Genomic DNA, 13,649 nt, shown 5'->3' on the forward strand with positions numbered 1-13,649 from the left:
GGTACAAACCAGCTAAACTCCACTGCACCTGAAGTGCTCCTCAGGAGGTGCCCTCCCCCTGATGAGTACACTTCTAATTTAGTTGTCCCACTTCAATGGATATATTGGGTGGTAGAAATCTGGGCCTGCATCCCTGGATACCAAGGAATATCATAAGATTTATACAGGATGCATTCATGTCTTACAGACAGTTGCAAATTTAACTCATTCACAGAAGAGTTTAAATTTGATTTTATGAAATACTGGTTCACTACCCCACTGTTTAGTTACCCTGAGCGTGACTATCTCATTATAAGATGTGACTTTAACGAAGACATCAAGAAGAGTCGAAACTAACATCTAATCCAATGCTGCTCAGAAAACATTAAGAGACATTTTGTTTCTTATTAGCGTGTACTTTGGTCGTACAGCACAAGCAGAATGTGAAATGAATCATTTTTACACCCTTCCCTTGAAAAATCTGCCACAATCAGCACTCTGATTTTAACACACTGCATTTTTCTGAGAAAGACATTCCATAAAAAAAACCAAACGAAAACAAACAAGCAAAATATCTCTATATAGTTTTCTTCACTATAAAAAATATACCTCAGAAAAATTTTAGTAGATCTCCTGAATTTATTTTTGAAAGAAATAGCCTATATTTAGTTTATACTTCTTTCTTTTAAAGAAGGATCATTCTAAATTTAATTTATTTCTTATTGATTAGTTGTGGTTTAGTCACAGTCTCCCCTAACTGAAATGGAATTTAAAATATGTCTTTCTGCAGTGGAATTCTGTCAAAAACAAATGAAATTTTTTCTCACTAGCCTTCAAGAGCTCTATTAACATAATGTTTGTTCACTGCACAATTGCTTTTCTAACACAGTTATTATGGCAATAACTCACTTAAGTTAGATATGACGGTAATAACACATATTTGAAAAATGAAAAACTTCTAAGAGGTGCAAAATCACAGAGGTCTAAGCCTGATGAGATCTTTAAGGTTCTGACACAAAAAGGAATAATGGGGGCAAGTAAGAGCTGGATGGTATGTTTCAAATGTTTGCCTGGATCAAATGGGAAAAAAAAAAAGCAGAGAACTCAGCATAGATCTGATTCTTGTGTAGTTGCTCTGCAAATGGTAGAAAAGGAATTTTAGCTAATGTGAAACTATTCACTTTATTTTTTCCTTGTACGTTCTAAGAAATATGTAATACGTAGGCAGCCTGTGTTAATAAATTAACTCAGGATAACTTAAATTTGGCTAGTTTGAATGATTGATCAATTTTATACAGAAAATATAACCCAATTGAGGTGCAAAGGGCTTCAGCAACTTGCACTCCCAAGGAAACACCACAGTGTGTAGATCTGCAAAGAACCCATGTTATATGCTAGAAGTGCAGGTAATGTCAGCAGGGCTGTATGGCAAGACTGTACAGGTCTGGAGCTGATGAAGATGCTTCAGAGGATTGCCTTTCTCATTTGACTCTGGTGGAAGGAAGTTCATCCTCCTGTTCATGTTGATTCTGACAGAAATCACATCCAAATGTTTAAAAAATTGGCTGAAGTAATTGAATTTGCTGAGGACAACCAAACACTTATTTTCAGCCATTTATTCACATGATGACTGGGTTTTCTATACTATCTGTTGTGAGAAAAATCAACCCAGAACACCCATTTCACACAGCTTTAAGGAAAAAGTATTTTCTCATTACAAAGTTTAATGTACGGCTTTCTGAAAACTCCAGGACATGACAGAGCCTTAGAAATCAATCTTTGATTTTAATGGGGCTAGGTCTTACATGTAATACAAAACCTTTCCATCTGATCTTATCAGCCTGCTTCATTTTACTTACCTGCACACAAGCACAAGGAGAGTTCTCATAATCTGACAAATCGCTGAGAACCACTGGTACACCTCATCTAATCTGATTGATGTGCTAATCAGGCTCTAGATAACTTCCTAGTATTTTACCCAGTTGGAAAGGAATTTGACCAGGATGATATAACTATTACAGAACTGTCTTCCAAAATGCCTGGTATTAGCTGTTGGCTTCATTCCCTACCACTGGTTGCCTATGAACCTGACAAGACCTTGTTAAGCCGGGAAAAACTGACCATATTTCACGGTTGTCCTGAATGGAGGACAGCAAAGACTGGTTAAGCAACCAGCTCTGCTGGTACTGAATGTTCAGGACTGGTGCAGTCAGACAGTGTCTATTAATTGGATAAAATTAGGATCTTACACATTGCATCTAAATCAGGCTCAAGCTTACCTCTAAAGAAGTTAAATTCATATCTCACCAAAGAACAATGCCTGCAGCTCCCAGGGCACTTTCTCCAACAATGTTAATAAGATCTCACTACAGTGAAAAGAGTAAAGACATCACTGTCAGGTTAATTCAGCGTTTCATAGCCTTTCTAAAGTAATGCAATGGTATGTTATGTGACTGTCTCTTGGACTATGTTTTCTTTTCATTCTGGTCCCTATGAACTGTATTTTATTCTGGCTAAAGATTTGCTGTCTAGACTACAGTGATTATGAAACAAAAGTTGCAAACTTAGGTACTGCCTGAGATGTTGGTAATAAGCAAGTGAATAAACATGGGGGGATAAAAGCATTTTAATTCACTTTGATGCAAAAATTTAATCATAGTTATTTGATGTGCTGGTTTAAAGGTAAACCAGCTGGGGAAATGAACTCAACTCAAAAGAGAGATTATAAGTCAGAATAACAATTTAATAAAGTAATACAACAAGTACTATTATACAGACAAACAACTGGTTTTAACCCACAAAACCCAAATGTATAACCCAGCACCCTGAGGCATGAACAGAGTGGTGTTCTTTGGGGCCCCTGAGTCCAAAGTAAAAGGAGAGGGGAAAACCTGTTGGCAAGAGTGCTGTTGCAGTCTGGTCAAGAGTGGTGATTGCAGTCTGGTCGAGAGTGATGGTTGCAGTCTGGTTGAAAAGTGGTGGTTGCAGTCCAGTCGAGAGTGGTGGTCTGCAGTCTGGTTGAGAGCGGTGATCTGCAGTCTTCCTCTGGATCCCACAAGTGGTTAAAAAAGTCCCAAGACTCCAAGATTATATATCCTCCAGTTCAGGCAGGAATGCTCAGTACCTCCCTCAGGGCAGGGGGTTCCTCAATGGGTGTGAGGACAAGAGCAACCTCCTATCTCACAGGCCTCTTAACACCTAGTTTATAGCCTGAGGAGTCAGGCTCTATGGGCAGATGGTGTAAATGGTTCATTGATAACAGTTTCTGGGAAATGACATGGAAGGCTATAGAATACACAGTTTTGGGTTACACCCATACAGTGATGAACTGATCCCAGCTGTTCTAACTAGGACATTTGATTATCAATTACTAGAAGCAACTGAAATCCTTTCATTGAAGTGGTATTCTTAATGCGAGAATTCCCCAAAGCATTCCATCAGTTCTGTTTTTGCTAATAAGGGGAAGGAGAGAACTATTTTGCTATGTCAATCAGCTGTTTTTCAGTTCCTCTCCAATGTGAAATCTGTGATTCTAAAAGCATCCATTGTTCTTGATGCTTTCCCATAAAAGAATCTCATTCAGATTCTTATAAAAACCTAGAAGTGCTTGAAAATAGGCACACACTATAGGAGGAAAATATGGGCTTTGTGCAACCTTAAATGAAAGAGAAAATGCAACACTTGATGAATCTTAAGAATTTTAGTTTCAATTTTTTTAATCTTTCTAGTTTTGTCTTTTACTGTACCTTTTCCTCATATAGCAGGCTGTAAGGAGAGGGTATCTGGCGCTTGCATGTTTATCCTTAATTTGAATGGTGATTAAGAAATCAAAAAAATCCAAATTGCTATGCCACAAGCACAGAATTTGAAAGGCCACTGATATGCAAGTGACTTCCTAGACATTGTCACCAACTTAGAGGAGTTTGAGAGCCACAGCACATCAAGAAATCAAAATAGAAAAGCTTCACATGAATTAGTTGCCCGAAGGGAAAAAGAGGCAGGAACTGGACATAAAAGGACAAAGGGGATGCACAGCAGCCCACAGCAGTTACTGATGTCCGTCTATTCTCTCCTTGCAAAGATAAGGAAGGGTAAACTGGATAAAACCACCAAAGCAGGTGCCAGCACTTCCTTTAATGTCTTCGAGACCAAGAGAAGTGAAGCCCCTTGCTGGGAAGTGTAGTGGGTGATGGATGGCAGTGATAGGGGAGTAGTGACATCTGATAGAAGAGGGAGCTAATACTCTTTCCCAGACAGGGTGCCAGCTTTAGACTCTCTACCTGGACAGAAAATTTGAACATAGCCTTTAAAAAGTGAATACAACTCACTTGCTGTACTCTGAAACAGAGAAATTGTGGCCTGCTGGTTGTGTAGTCGCTGTCTACAGGTGACAACAGAGCCAGGGCAGTGGCAGACAGGTTATACTGCTTTTTCACAGGAAGCCTACTGTCCTCATCCAGGTCCTGGGAGGATGTCCAGGATGAAGTAAAAAAAGACTAGGGTAATGGACTTATCTTGAAAATACTTTTATGTGTATGTTTGTATGTGTTCAGTACCCCTTGGTTCTGGTGCACCTTGGCCTGTCCTGAGGTAGGTATTATGGGACTAAATTAAATGGTTTTGAGGTGGAGGCATGCAGAAAGACTGCATTTGCCTTTCTTATGTACACTGAACAAGTTGGTAACATCTCTGTCTCAGTCCCTTCTATAAAAAAAGCAGGTATCTGGAAATTAATTAGTGATTTCATACCTGAGCACATCAGGGAGGATTAATGTATTAACAGCCTCCTATGTACTATATCATATTTCTGGAATACTTTTAATCCATTCAAATGCATAACAATGAATTAAAGAAAAAAAAAACAAGGTATTCTGGGCTGTAATTTTTATTCAGAACATGGAGCTCCTTAAAGCATGTGCATAATTACCATGAACCAGCAGACTTGGCCCAAGTAGGAGGTGTTTCATTCCAATGTACCATCTGCAAGAATGGTTAAAGGATAAATGCAGGCTACATTGTTCCAGCAAAAACTCCCCATAGAGAGAACTAATAAAGGTTCATCTCTATAACCTAGTCAGGTATACACAAATACAGGCAAAGCATAATCTTGGGATGTCATAGAAGAAATCCTTATGGATTTATTCAACCTAAACTGAGAAAAGTGCAAAATGTTTATGAGTGTTTCGAAGGGGGTTTCTTAATGTCAGTGGAAGGACACAGGTCTGTAATGCTATCACAGAGCCAGGAAAATGCACTGTTTCTCTTCACTCTATGGGCACAAACCAGGGTGGTTCTAATCATGGAGAAAATAATTATGACAGTCAGGGTATAAGCAGTATTCGCACAGGCCCTTTGGGTTTTTTTCATTCCTAATGCAAGTGTTTCCTTCATAGAAGCTTTTGCACTGTTTCAAAGGAAATGACTAATATTCAACATTTTTTCGCTGAAATATTCCCTTCACTTCAGTTGTGAGTTTCCTAGACTTTCTTCTGTAGACACCTTTTGAACCACAATTGGCCCGCTGAGGTCTCCAATGCATCCAGTCTGAAGCTAACCTAGTGAAGTCCTTAGCTGTGATGTAATAGTTAATGCCATGCCTTTTCTTTCTGCATGAATTTGAAAACTGAAGTTCTAGTGTATGTCACCATTAACAGGGATTTCCTGTGATGTGTCTGCCCTCTTGCTTTAGCTAGTGGGCTTCAAATCATATAGAATATTTTCAGGTTCAGTACATCGTACCTCAGGGATCGCAGTTCTGTCAGTCATTGCAGGCGGTCTTAAAAGGTTTGCTCTCCCAAAATGGTGGTTGGGATGGTTTCATAGCAAGGGAATTCCAGATGAGAGTTATGTGCAGCCATGCCAGGGGCTGAAAGGTGAACAATGCACAACAGCGTTTCATTTTCAGGCAGTCCTTTCATGACTTAAAAGACAGCAAGAGGCAGATCTCCCAGTCTGTCTGTGGAACATAATAGAAGTATAGGTATTTATTTCATATATAGATATATGGATGGGTATCAGTCACTCCTAAGACATCTACCATGCTAACACTGAAGAAACAAAGTGAACACAATGTAACCCAAAGAAAGGAGGAAAAATATCACCAAAGTTAATCAGTGTAATTCTGTGGAAGTCAGCATACCTCAGTTACTTGTCTCATAGATCCGGGTCTTACTGAAATCACCAAGGATGTTGCCATCTCTTCAGTGGGCCCCAGGATGTCTTAGTGGCTGTGGCTGTTGCCATTGGAAAGGTTGATGAATAAATGTTTTTCTTATTCTTCAAGCTTTCTCAATAACAACAAAGGTAACTGTAATATCAAACCTTGGCTTTTACCACCATCTTCACAGCTTCATGAGCATCCTTGACTGTCTAGTGCAGTGTCTGCCAGAGATACTCCAGATAACTCTAAACAAACACACATATTTCATTGTCATTGTGCAGTACCATAAAGGGATCCAAGTTCAAACCCTTGATAGCAATAAAGCAGATCCATGAAAGCTCTGAGATATTGATTAGCCTGGCTGCACTATCACATGGAGCTAACACCTTACAGACTGGCTCTGATAGCTCTGCATAACACTGCATTGTGCAATGTAGACTTTGAAGCTAAGCCCTGTGGCCACTGCTACAAGCAGCATCATTAGACACAAGGTCCCGGCCAATTGTGTGTGTATTAAGCAGAGAAGAAAACAGATATACATCAAAACCTACATTACCTACATGCGAGAATGAGAAAGTCTTATCCATTCTCCAACTCCAAGATTTCCCTTGCATTCAAAACCCTGGGAAAATCCCACATAGCTGTACAATTAATCATTATGGATTTTCATTTGGGTTCTACTGTTGTTCTTCTTCCTTAGTTCTTGCCTACCTATTTGTTTCTCCTGGGATTGTGACCTGCTGGAGGCAAGGATCATGGGTGTTATACAGGCAGCTGGACTGGAAATAGCATATCTATGCTATTCTTCATTTCTCTCGAAACAGAATAACAATAATGAATACGTATGAACCTGAGGTACTTTTATGGGCCTCCTCACTCCCTCATTTCTCTGCTGTTTTAGGGTAGGACTAGCATAATCTAATATCAGGTACCCACATCAAAAATGTCATCATGCAAGGTAACCAACCTAGGTACTTTCAATGAGCCATTGATTCTTTTAAGATATAGGTTTTTGACAGTTAGAGGCATCAGAGTGCTTTGAAGCATCCAAGATGTACCTGTTCCTCCTGCTGACCAGGCAGGCCATCCACAGGATCAATGCAGTACAGAGTAGACATCACAGAACTCAATGTTTTGTCAGAGAAATCTCACCCCATGAGACCCACAATACCTTGCATTTAGTGAAGACCAAGCCCAGATTTTCAAAATCGTATTCACATATTCACAAGTGCCACATTGGCATTAATGAGCCATTTAGAATTGAAAATTAGCCTGATTTGCTGAGTTTCTCTCCAAAAGCTTATATCATACTAAGAAAGTAAACTTGGCGAAGCCACTTAAGGCGTGTCAGGATTAAAAGGAGGTCAAACTAAATTTTCTTACCAAAAGGATGCACAGCTAAAGCTGGAAGATGGTGGGCTTGCTCTTTTGAGGAGACAACCAACAAAAGGACCACCTTTAGAGAGTCAGGCTTGGTGCTCCATTACCCCACAGGGATGGAGAAAAGGGACAGGGAGCTCTTGCCAGCCCAGCATCTCTGCCCCTTACACCAGTCCGTGCCTGGGATCAGCATGTGTTTCTGGCTTTCCAGGAGGGCTCCAGGGAGGCTGCAGCACTGCTACCCAGCAGTTTTGCCGACAACAAGCTGGAAAATGCGGACCTTGCCCTGCTGCAGAGCTATTGCTGAGCACTGTTCTCGCAGTTCACAGAGAATCAGACCTGTAACAAAATCCTGCCAGAGGGCAGCAAATCCCTACAATTACTTGTTTTTCATGTTGCTGAATGTGATTCTAAACTGCAGCATGTCGAGTTTCCCCTGTGAAAGCTGTACTACCATCCTGCCCCTCTGCTCTCATGCTTGTCACAGCCTGGTTTAGGGAGGTGTCACTAGCTGGGCTGGGCACATCCTCGGGTGATTCACCCCCAATTTCAGGGAGCACTTCCAATGCAGGAGCTATGTCACAAGTATGCCAGTGGCATGCATTGGCAGCCATCCATGCCCTGGGCCACACCACGGCATCACACCAAAACCCATGGGGCTCACAAGAGACTGCTCTTGCTGGGGTCTGTCTTCCAATGGGAAGTGGGAGGCGCAGCACTCCTGCACCATGGTCCACACACCTCTCCTCAGGCAGGGCTGGAGTGTAATTAACCCTACGCTTTACTGTATGCTGGAGGTACTGATTTGCTGCCTCAAAGCCCTCTGAGCTGGCACATGGAGAAGGCAGTGTCTGCAAGCTAAAGAAAATAGTAGTAATAAAAATCATCAGCAACAGCAACAGCATAAAAACAACTATAATATTACTGTAGTTTATTGAAGACTGCAAGGAAGTGGCAGACCACTCTGCCCCCTTAGACAAACCTGTAATGAAGGACTTAATATTTAAAAGTTAGACTCAATGATCCTTGTGGGACCCTTCCAACCCAGAATATTCTGTAATTCTGACTCAGCATAGAAAGATATTTGTAGTTGCTCTATTGTGAAGGAGGGAAAAAGTTGCTGTTTTATACTTGGTGTGATAGCAAATGACTGACTTCTGACTTCTGATTTTATTCCACTCGATCCATTTAGCCACCACACAAACACATACATGCTCCATCTGAAGTCACGTGTTTGCAGCATGCAGAAAGGATATCCTGTGCCCAAGCTCTGCTCAATATTTTTCCCTTTCCCCAGACTTTTCAAATTTGCTTCCTGTTGTGCAGGATTGCTAAGTTGTACCTCTCTTTTGGCTAGGTATTTCTTTCACTTGTATCTGTCATAGTCAACAAAATCCAGATTGAATATATCCAGTTATAACCCTTCTGCTAACTATATTTTTCTCTGTAAACTAAGGCAACACAGAGGCATCCCATCTTGGTATCCAGCTGACAGTGAAAATGCAGAGTGAACAGCAATCTCCAACAGAGAGAAAGCAGAAACATCTTTACTGGGCAGCAAACAGCTCTAGCTAAGACTAAGCAAAATCAGCCTAAAACAGGCAGTTCTGAATTGAAGAGACAGAGAGAAGTAATTGAACCAGATCACAGGATACTGCTGAAAAAAAATAGCTGGCTAATTGATAAATGTTCATCCAGTGATATAAACCCTGTATTCCTCTCCCCCAGTTAATATAGAACTGAGGAATGCACTTTCAAGCTTTAGCATTTGTCTTGTAACAAATAGCCTCCTCCAGTGAGGTTACACTATTCATATTAAGGAATTAGAAAAATTACAGATTATTAATAAAGGTAGTGATATTTTCTCCTCTCTACAACAATATGACATTGATGCAGCACAAGCCTGATGGGCTTAAACAGGCAAGCCAGTTGCAAAATACTCTTTGATAAAAGATGTGCATGGTTTTTGAAACAAAATTTTCACATCCACAAAGACCCAATAAAATCCCTGGATTTTTACAGAATAACCCTTTTATTGACATTTTATCAGCAAACCTACAGCTGATACACTCAGAAGTCTGATGGTGGAACAAGTTTTTTTCCAGTTGAAGTCATGCTGTCAGCTGTGAATTGTGCATTTCGTGCTGGACCTGAATTTGGTGGCAATATGCTCAGGGGCTTGTGACACAGGAGATGACCCCGAGAGCCGCAGAGTTGCAACAGCCTCAGAGAGGATGGTATGTGTGGATGCATTGCTGCCATCTGTCTCTGCCTTTCCTCATGTGGATGGGGGCTTATTAGACCAAGGTATTCTTTAGTGATTTGTCTTATTCAGATTCTGCAGAGTATCTCTGTTATGTTAGTGAATGCAGGGGACTGAATATGCAGCATAATGGACAATGAAAATGGAGCAGGACCTCACCTCATAATAATCTGCCTGACCCAGTGACATTGATGGCTGATTATAGACAAGATTCAAAACCCTTTAGCACAGTCCTTCACTGATCCCCGTGAAGGTGCTAGGAAACCTGAGCAGCATTAACTGCTGAAGAATGTTTCAAGTTCAGGGCTGAGCACTCTCAAAATCCTACAAATTAAAGTATCAATCTGATGCAGCAGAGCTATTTCCCTAGCACCTGTAAGGAATGAGTTGAATAAAGAATCAAAAGTTAAAATCCTGAATTATTGGAAGGTAATTTTTTAGTAAAATTTAACTTACTCTGACTTCTGTGGGACTTCTGGACAGAGGAGATCAGATTTCAGAAGACAAGCTACAAGTATGTGTTGGATTCATCAGGACAGTCATCTGGTCTTTACCATCTCAGCTCCTTTTGCTGCCATACTGGACTTTTCTTATTTAAGTGGGAACACATGTATTCCAGTCACTTACTAGGTAGCTGGATTTTTTAATCTAATAAAATGAAGAAAATTGATCAAGTGGCCTTATGCTATTTACTTGTTCTCCACTTCATGCTGCATAGATGTCTCTTATATGTATATAATTATACCTGACAGTGGTCCAGCCTGGGAGATTTGATTCATGCGTAGTCCTAGCAAAAGGCAGATAGTTTGATGAATTAATTTAAGGGCCAACTGGCATCCATGGCAGTCTTTATGCTTAGATTGTACTTTCCCAATGCTCTTGATGCCAGTGACTGTGTTATTTTCTGGCATACACTGAAATAATCTTGAAGCTCCTTTGTCCTGTGTCCAGCCTGGCAAGGTTCTCAGTGCTCCACAATTTTCCCCCTGTTTTAAGCCCAAAGGTTTTTCAGTACCCACCTTTTCCAAAGATAGTAGCCTTTACACTAGGAGCTATATTTTGTATGCTTGTACTAAAGAATCAGCACAATGGCCTGAGTCCTAGAACAGTCTGAGGAGGCTGCATTGTTATGACATTGTCTTCATGGGGTATAGAATATTAAGAAATTATATGGATTACACCATGTACAAAGCAAGAAGTTTCATATTCTTTGAGGGTATGTCAGTCTCAAGACATGAAGACTGTGTTCAGGAGTGGGCTTCAACTGGCTCCCAGTACGACCAGGTTTTCTGTCACACGGTTCATTTACCTGCAGCTCAAAATACCCCAGTGCAAAGATCCATGTGCTTAGAGGACCACAGTCCAGCATAGCCAGCTGCCTGACTTCAGGCTGAGTCAGAAAAAAAGTTGGAGCCCATTTTAAAGCTCAGAACTGCTTGGGCTGTCCACATCCATGGAGTTCCTGAGCTCGCAGTGCATTCATTCAAGATGGATGTAGGCCATTTCTGGACCAGAAATGGGCTTCATGGCATGTCCTCACCACCCTTTTCTCACCACCTGAATTTCTGAGGCTGAGATAAAGGAGCAAACACCAACAGATTACTGCTGCCTTACTCTTACTCCCCACAGCATTTTAAATTGGGAAGCAGCTTTCCTCTCGGTCCACTTTTCCAATTCAATTGTAAGGCAAATGCTAACTGAAAACGAAGCAAGTGGTCCTTAATGATCTGAGCATGTTCTTCTCATAGAAATTAAACAGGGGGCTAGCCCTGCACAATAGAAAGGAGCTGACTCTCCTCCGAGCAGCTTTCTTAGGAGTCCAGTAGAGTTACTGTGTATTTGCACTAGGGTAAGATCATGACCCCAAACTGAGCAGAACAAGCACCCACACGCTCACTGGAGTGATTAGAGCTCACACCCAGCACCAGCAGATACGGGTGACATTCCTTTATTCCTACTCCTACAGAACGGGTAAGGCAACAAAAAAATAAAAAAGGAATTTGATTTTTTCACCCCCACCAGCTGAGCTTTACATTAAAGCTAAATGTTAGTGTTGGAGAAAATACAACAGTTCAGCGTTGTCAGTCTAAGGGATTACTGCAATTATTTTAAGCTGGGGGTCATGCAAACCTCGTTAAGCCTTGTGTATGGACAGAGACTTCGAACAAACATAATGAGCCTTTCTCAGTGGCCATGCTCTCCTCAGCTGTCACAGGACCTGCTGCTTCACTGCAAGGAGAACAGAGGGGATATTTTGAGGAACTGCTACTGACTGTCCTTGCAACAGCTGGTGGGTGCTGGGAACTAATGGACTAATGACAGTCTGAAAAGGAAATTCCACGGGTGAACAAAGAGAACATGAATATTTCATATCTGCTTTTCAGCTACTGCAAATCAATGAAGATATACTACCTTACAGGAGATGAGTGTGTGCCCCTTTAAGAGTGGAGAAATCAAAACAAAATTAAAATAGGAGATCACATTCTGGTGAGGTTAATGTGAAAAGTGAGGTAAGTCTACTCCTCAAATTAGCATCTTCAATGCAATCAGATTGGTTTATTATTGGATTTTAATCCAAGTATGCTCAGAGCTCAGTATTGCTGCTGAGATACGAATACAACAATGGTGCTTACACATCACTACTCCTTCTAAAACAAGGTGTAACAGTACCTGAATTCCTGTGGAGGTCCAGGGAGAGCTTGTCTTGTTCCTCCCTACTTCTAGGTTTAGAAAAAATGTCCAAATTCCACACCATAAAGTTCGATGCTGAGACTTAAGAAAATAATACTTGTCCATGGAGCAGTCCAAAGATTCTGAAGGGCTTCAGTGCATGCTTATATTAATTAATCTCATGCAATCAGCATCACTTTCTATTATGGGTACTCAAGGGCTTTGTGGGCTCTTTAAGCCTGACTCAGTTTTACCAGGCTTGAAGAAGCACCTTTGATAGAGCACTGAATGGTATGCACTGGCCCTGCCTCGGTCCTGTCCTTACCAAAGCCAGATTGCGTCTTGCCTGGAGCAGTGCTCCCCCATCCCCGCATCCCCCGGTGGAAAATCACCATCGTTACCACGGTCTGTGGTCTCCCATGTGGGGAAATCCCATGTCAAACTGCCCTGCCAGTGCTTTGGGTATTCCCTGCACCCATGAAGCCAAGGTAGCCCAGCATAGGGGGGGTAATACCTGGTATAAGCTTGTTTTAACATTCCCATCAGCAGCTATGTGCAGAAATGGAGAGGCAGATTCCCTGGGCATTAAAATGCTCACTTTCCTTCACAATGGGGACAGGCATGAGCAACTATACACAGAGGGCAAGGGTAACAGCACAAGGTGAATGCAAGTGCCAGCTGAAGAAAACCCAGCTGTCCTCTGTGTACATGACTTGCTGCCTGTACCGCAGTTGAGGAGGGAGGTGTTATCCCTGTAGGGTTTCCATAGCACATAGGTCAGGTGGAAAAAACCCAGGGTAAGGAGCACCGTCAGTAAAGGGAAAAACTAAATGCTTTTAGTTCTACCCTGGAAACTCAGCATCAAAAGGAGTAATACAAAAAATGCTCTTAAATAATCTGCTGCCCAGTTGACTGAGAAGGTTATTACTACCACGGAAACAAACATAATTTTTCAAAAAACTGCCCTCAAATATCAAACTTCTTGACTGTCTGAGGAGAAAAAGCAGACTGATGATATGGTCTGCTTTGCTTCTCACAGATACTGGAAAGCACCTTAAATAAAAGCTGGGAGAGTTCTTGCCGTAATGGAAAAATGAGAAAGGAGCTCTGACTTTCTCTGAGAAAACAGGCTGCCACTGTGTTAAAATATCACCCTAGTAAAAAAAGAAATAAAATTTTTGAAGAGGCTACATATTG

The 13,649-nt window shown here is 41.3% G+C and overlaps 1 pseudogene; it reads right to left on the minus strand.

Annotated features, from left to right (window-relative positions):
• Positions 1–1,460: 1,460 nt before the first annotated feature.
• LOC113987799 lies at positions 1,461–7,257 on the minus strand (annotated as a pseudogene).
• Between the last annotated feature and the right edge of the window lie 6,392 nt (positions 7,258–13,649).

Source organism: Pipra filicauda, unplaced genomic scaffold, assembly GCF_003945595.2.
Source record: "Pipra filicauda isolate LSUMZ 115617 unplaced genomic scaffold, ASM394559v2 scaffold113_size4260070_pilon, whole genome shotgun sequence".
NCBI lineage: Eukaryota > Metazoa > Chordata > Aves > Passeriformes > Pipridae > Pipra > Pipra filicauda.